We start from the raw sequence: 6,574 nt of genomic DNA on the forward strand, positions 1-6,574 counted from the left end.
TTTTTCATGAAAGTTCAAGAATGAGTTTCTAGGAAATTAAACCATCACCTTGTTACTATCTTACTTCTGTCGAAAAAAAAAACCTTAGTACAATCTTCTATTGTAAATTGTCTTTTATTTACCTAAATTATAGTACGACATCCGTGCAAAAATATACGGGAGTAAAATAAATTGTTGTATAAAAATAAGTGAAATTCTTGTTTACAACGAAGGTATAAATCCATCCAAACTAACACCTCGAGGTTTTTCACCCTTATTTGGTGCTAAATGAGCCACAAGGGTAGTACAATATCGGGAGTGGGGATTGGGGAGATTCGACCCTGAGAGCTACTGTCCACTATATTTTCATCCATCTTAACCACTAGGCTAAGATCTCTTGTACGACACATTTTGGTTCTCTTCTAATTGAAAAAATTGAGATGAGGTGAGACAGAGAGTAATGATGTGTGGATGGTAGTATAGTTAACTCCTCTGCCATCAGTTTCATACACCACAGCCGCTTGATACAAACATGTGATGATATGAACAATAGACACAGAACATGTGGGTATTTCTTTTTGAAATCATGTACATTTTAGACAGTTACAGTCTTACAGTCCGAGACCGACATAGGAGTAGAGATTAGAAAGAAGGTGAGAAAATGGAGAAAAGATGGAAATTTAACAAAAAATATGAGAAAGGTATAATAAAATCAGTAGAAAAGAAAGCAATGACAGTAAAAGCAACAATGGGTATGCTGCATAAGCAGCTCAACCCTGATGACAATCGGTCAGTTATTCCGTTAGGTCATGGCGATCCTTCACCATTCAAATGCTTTCATCCTCCTGTTGCCGCTGTCAATGCCATTGTTGATGCTCTCCGCTCTACCCGTTTCAATGGTTATCGCTATCCCACCGATTTCCCCTCTGCCTAAAAGTAGTAACTCCTTTTTTTTCTATTCAAACTTTTATTCTAATATACTCCGTATGTATTGACCTGACCAGCTAGCTGTTACACATTCCTCACAGGGCTGTGGCGGAATATATTTCAAGGGATCTTCCATACAGATTGTCAGAAAGTTGATCTTCACTCAGTTGAAGCTCTTGCCGATGACAGCACTGTGGCTATTGTCATAATTAACCCCGGAAATCCTTGTGGAAGTGTCTACACTCACCAACACTTGGAAAATGTATCTTCTGCTAACTTATTTTTACGACAATAATTCATTTAGACAATATGAAATATTACTTTTTGTTTAATTATATTTTGTTTAGGTGGCAAAAATGGCAGAAAAACTAGGACTGCTTGTGATTGCTGATGAAGTGTATGAACACATGACATTCGGCGACAGTCCATTTGTTAGAATGGGAACGTTTGCATTAAAAGCACCGGTTCTTACAATTGGGTCCATCTCAAAGAGGTGGCTTGTTCCTGGCTGGCGTGTTGGTTGGCTTGTCACAACTGATCCAAATGGCATCTTGCAGAATTCTGAGGTTGCTGTTTCTTTGCATTTTCTCATTTCAGTTGCTCGGGTTTAGTCACAAAATCTCATTTAATCAATGAACCTAAGTTGCTCGCTTCCTTTTGTCAGCTAATGGAACGCATTCAAGCGTTTCTGGACCTTGCGTCTAATCCTACGACATTCATTCAGGTCCGTGTCCTGACTCTTGTGTTAATGTATTGTCCTGTGCGACCACATTTTACTCAATTAGCTTCCTCTTTACGGGCCTTCATGTTAATATTAGAGAAGACGAAAGACGAGTTCTTTTCAAATGCTAACAAAATTCTGCGCCAAGATGCCGATATTATTTATGAGAAGCTAGAGAAGTAGATACCCTGCATTTCATGTCCACATAAACCACAAGGTTCTATGTTTGTAATGGTGAGGCAAGCATTATAGTCTCATTTACATTCTGTGTAGTGTCGAATTGAAATGACGATCCTTGCTTGAGCACGGGACAATATTTTGCAGGTCAAGCTAGATGTGTCCTTGTTGGATGACGTTGAAGATGACACTGAATTTTGCCTCAAGATTGCTAAAGAAGAGAAAGTCATGATTTTACCAGGTACCTACTAATCTATACTTAGTAAAATCATTGTTATCAGTGTTAATTTATAGAGACTAATTGAAACAATTTACCGTAAGTGTCTCAAAGACTATCGTCTATAGAAGCGTAAGGGTGCCGGTTGTTGATTCTACGCTACTGTGCTGCCCTAGTGAGGCCTTCTCGGTTCTTGTTTTGTTATATAGTTTGATTGATTCTAGAGTGACTTTAAAATTTACGAAATAAACCAGTTAGCATAACAATTCGTCACCTTTTTGTACAGGTTCGACCTTGGGAATGAAAAATTGGCTTCGGATTACCTTTGCTCTCGAACCATTAGTTCTGCAAGAAGGTCTTGAAAGGATAGAGGGCTTCTGTAAAAGGCATTCAAAGAAAGTATGAAGCAAGAGAACAAACAAAGGCGGGGAGGGGAGTATGGTGATTGACAACTTTGTAGTTGTATGTCGTCGTCCTGTGGAAGATGCATCGGTGGATTTTGGCTATGGCCATTTATATTTGAGTATGTAAACCAACATTAGTTCCCGCTTGGGTACGTAGTTGCAGTTGCGATAGTAGTTACTATTTCAAACTCGAGATCAATGGTTCAAACTATAAGATGGGAGAATGAATTTGTGTGTTTTATTGATGATTCAAAGAGATGAGCATTGGACTAGAGCTACAATACCTAAACTAAGCTAAACTTTACTGCTTATAATCTAAATCTTTACAACTCACAAGATATAATTTCATAACTAATTGTAGTTGCACAAAAGTTACAAAAGTGACAGCAAACACAAAAGATAAGAATCAAATATTTAACTAATATTTCTAGTACGCCCCGGCAAGCTGGACGAAGCGAAAACAAAACCAAGCTTGGAGACCAGAGAATGGAACCGTGGACGAGGCAAGGCCTTGGTCAGAACATCTGCAAGTTGGTTGCAGCAGGAGCTATAGACCAGGCCGGCAACCCAAGCCACATCAGGCCATAGCCTTGCCAAAACAGCCATTGACCAGCCTACTTTGGGAGTTCAAAACAACCACTTGACCACTAATCACCAGCTAACACCCTAGCCAGCTGAAAGTTAGGTCAACTAAGTCCAAAAAAGTCCTAGGGAGCCAGGCCCAAATCACGTTGCAATCCATAGAGAAATCAAGTTGAAAATGATCTCAAAATCAGAAAAAGTGAAAAAAAAAAACAAATTTCCTTTTATGGTGAAGACAAGAGGATTGTTTTGTTAAAGTACTTTGGAGCTGTTTTTGCCATCAAACAGATGAAGCCTTGACATCTCTAGGTACCAGCTGAGGGAAGAAGCCAAAGGACAATTAAAACCTTTCGTCCTCAAACTCCAAGTCACACTGCCCAAAGCAAGGCAAACAGTCACTGTCACCCGAGACCTCTTTTGTTTTGTTTCAACTTGCATCAGTTTAATTTATAACCTTTGTAATATATTTTTAAGACTCTTGTTTGTATGCATGGGACAATCCTAACCCTTAGATGAGATCTCTAGGGTTTATTCTGTATCAGAACAGTAAAGGAGAGGCATGTATAAGGACCTCTACCCCAACTGTATTCAACAGCTTATTTTGAAATCAAAAACCTGAGAATTCTCTCAATTTCAAATCTTATTAACTTATGCAGTTTGCTGTAGTTGTAAGTTAGGCTTAGTGACATCCTGTGTTGATTAAATACCGCTTCTCTCACCTTAATTTTTCCATTTGGGTTTTAGGATACATTTGGAGCTTAAAGGAAGAAATGCATATGTGAGAGGAAACAAGGGACGATTAGGAGAAGGAAGGAGTTGAAAAGGAACACCTGATGAAGTTACTCGACCGAGTTAGGCATAACTCGGCCGAGCCAGCTGTGGCACCCCCATACCCCAAATGCCTTACCAGGACCACTTAAGGTAAGAGAACGTCACCATCTCGGTTACCGAGGCAATGATACTCAAATAGACAATAACGAAACGTATTTAAATGATAACAAAGTTTAGGTGATACAACAAAGTTCCAAAAACTGCCAAAAGGAATACAACTGTTCTCCAAAAACCAAAGTACTCAAACAACTAAATAAGACATAGCGGAAGACTCTAAGACCGATGGTGACTCCATCCCAGCTATCCCTCGCATAAGCCATCATACCTGCTCAACAACTGCTCACCATCCCCGAATGGATCACCACAGTTTTTAAAACAATTAACGGGGTCAGTACTGATTACATAAAAAATAATAGACACAATGAAACAGAAACACAGACAACTCAAACAGCTCAAACCAATCTCCAGTCTCCATCTCCAATCTCCACACAACTGACTACATACTAAAGTGTGTAGCCCTGCCAGAGTACACATCGCAACAAGTACTCCTCGCCGCCAGTGGGGGACCGCAGCCATTCCCACCTAAGCCTCGCCCATCTCCATCGAGCGATAAACCCATGTTCATTAATGTGCACATCCCTTATGTGGCGGGTTTCACAGAAGGCAAATCAAGGGCGTGAAGACACTCCCGCAAGTGACTCCACTCAGCCAGGGACGCACCCCGAAGATCACAAACAGATACACAGCCAATCAACAATATACAACCAACAACCATCAAAATCAAACCAACAATATAATTAACCAACAATCACAATCACAAACACCACACATTATGTAGCCAATACTGAGTAGGAAAACCCTACCTGGAAAGCAAACACCAACAGTCGATCAAGCAGCTAAATCAGAATCTTTCCTCAACGAAACCTCCTCCTATAACAAACATACATGCAATTACAACCACATTCATATAAATCACCCAAAACCCCCAATATCAGCCAATTAGGGTTTAACCAATCTTAACAAAACATTATAAAATTTATATAAAAAGCTTACCCTCGCCACAAGGATCACAACGGCGTAAAGAAAAATGCAATCCGACACTCCTAGCCTTGGGATTTGCTAATAATGCGGCGAGAACAATCAACATAACTTCTAATATTCTCTTTGAAAGGTTTTAGAGTGTAAAAGTGTTTTAAGAAAAGTGAAGAAAGCTTTATATACTAATCCCGCATTACTAACAAAACCCGTCAAACATCACCCGTAAACTCACTTACTCGATCGAGTAAGTGACTTACTCGATCGAGTGCCCCTTACTCGATCGAGTCCCCAACTTACTCGATCGAGTACCCTACAGGCAGTCTACTGTTTTGCGTAAAAAGCTACTTACTCGACAGAGTAAGCCCCACTCGATAGAGTACCTTAAGACACATAAAACCGTAGTATTACAGCCTTCCCTCCTTAAAAAGAATTCGTCCCCGAAGTTCAAACCACAAACGAAACAAAACACACTAACATCACCCCGACACAACAACATAATCAAAACTCAACACAAAACTCAAAAAACACCTCTCAAGGCAAAACTCAACCCGACTCAAGACAACTACTAACTGTACTAAGACCAACATAAAACATGCAAAAACCTGTAAAAACTCTATGCGACCATCTCCTACCCCCATAAAAGAACAAGGTTACGTCCCCGTAACCACACATACCTGATCAAAAAGAGACGGATACCGCTCCCTCATAGCCTCCTCCGCCTCCCAAGTAGCCTCCTCAACCTCATGGTTAAACCAAAGAACCTTAAGAAACACTGTCTCACCGTGTCTGGCTTTCCTAACTTTGCGATCAAGAATCTGTGTGGGCACCTCAAGATAAGATAAGGACTCATCCAGCTCGATGTTCTCTACCTCTAACACATGTGATGGGTCACTAACATACTTCCGCAGCTGAGAGCCTGAGACACATGAAACACATTATGCACTCTATCCAAAGCAGCTGGTAAAGCTAACCGATAAGCAACCTCACCCACACGATCCTAAATCTCATAAGGTCCGATAAACTTCTGGCTCAGCTTCCCTTTCTTAACAAATCTCATGACCCCACGCATAGGAGACACTTTCAAAAGAACCTTGTCCCCAACCTGAAACTCTATGTCACGACGATGTAGATCTGCATAACTCTTTTTTCGATCATAGGCCGCTTTCATCCTTTGTCTAATTAGCTTAACCTGTTCAACCATCTCATGTACCATCTGTGGTCCCAAAACAACCGCCTCAGCACTATCATCCCAGCAAATCAGACTCCTACATCTCCACCCATACAAAGCCTCAAACGGTGACATGCCAATACTGGTGTGATAGAGGTTGTTGTAAGAAAACTTAATCAAATCTAACCTCTGCTCCCAGTTACCACCAAAGAGATGAGCATTGGACTTGAACTAAAATACCTAAACTAAGCTAAACTTTAAATCTAATTCTTTACAACTCACAAGATATAATTTCATAACTAATTGTAGTTGCACAAAAATTACAAAAGTGACAGCAAACACAAAAGATAAGAATCGAATATTTAACTAATATTTCCTCGGCAAACCCACTATAAAATCCATAAAAATGGACTCCCTCTTCCACTCAGGTACCTCAATAGACTGAATCTTACCTTGTGGTCGTCGCTGCTCCCCTTTCACTCTCTGACATTTCAAACAAGGAGCCACAAACTCAGCTGTTTCCTTCTTCA

General features: G+C 40.2%; 1 pseudogene; it reads left to right on the forward strand.

Moving 5' to 3' along the window:
- Positions 1-572: 572 nt before the first annotated feature.
- Positions 573-2,664, forward strand: LOC141588647 (tyrosine aminotransferase-like; annotated as a pseudogene).
- The last annotated feature ends 3,910 nt before the right edge of the window (positions 2,665-6,574 follow it).

Source organism: Silene latifolia, chromosome 6, assembly GCF_048544455.1.
Source record: "Silene latifolia isolate original U9 population chromosome 6, ASM4854445v1, whole genome shotgun sequence".
NCBI lineage: Eukaryota > Viridiplantae > Streptophyta > Magnoliopsida > Caryophyllales > Caryophyllaceae > Silene > Silene latifolia.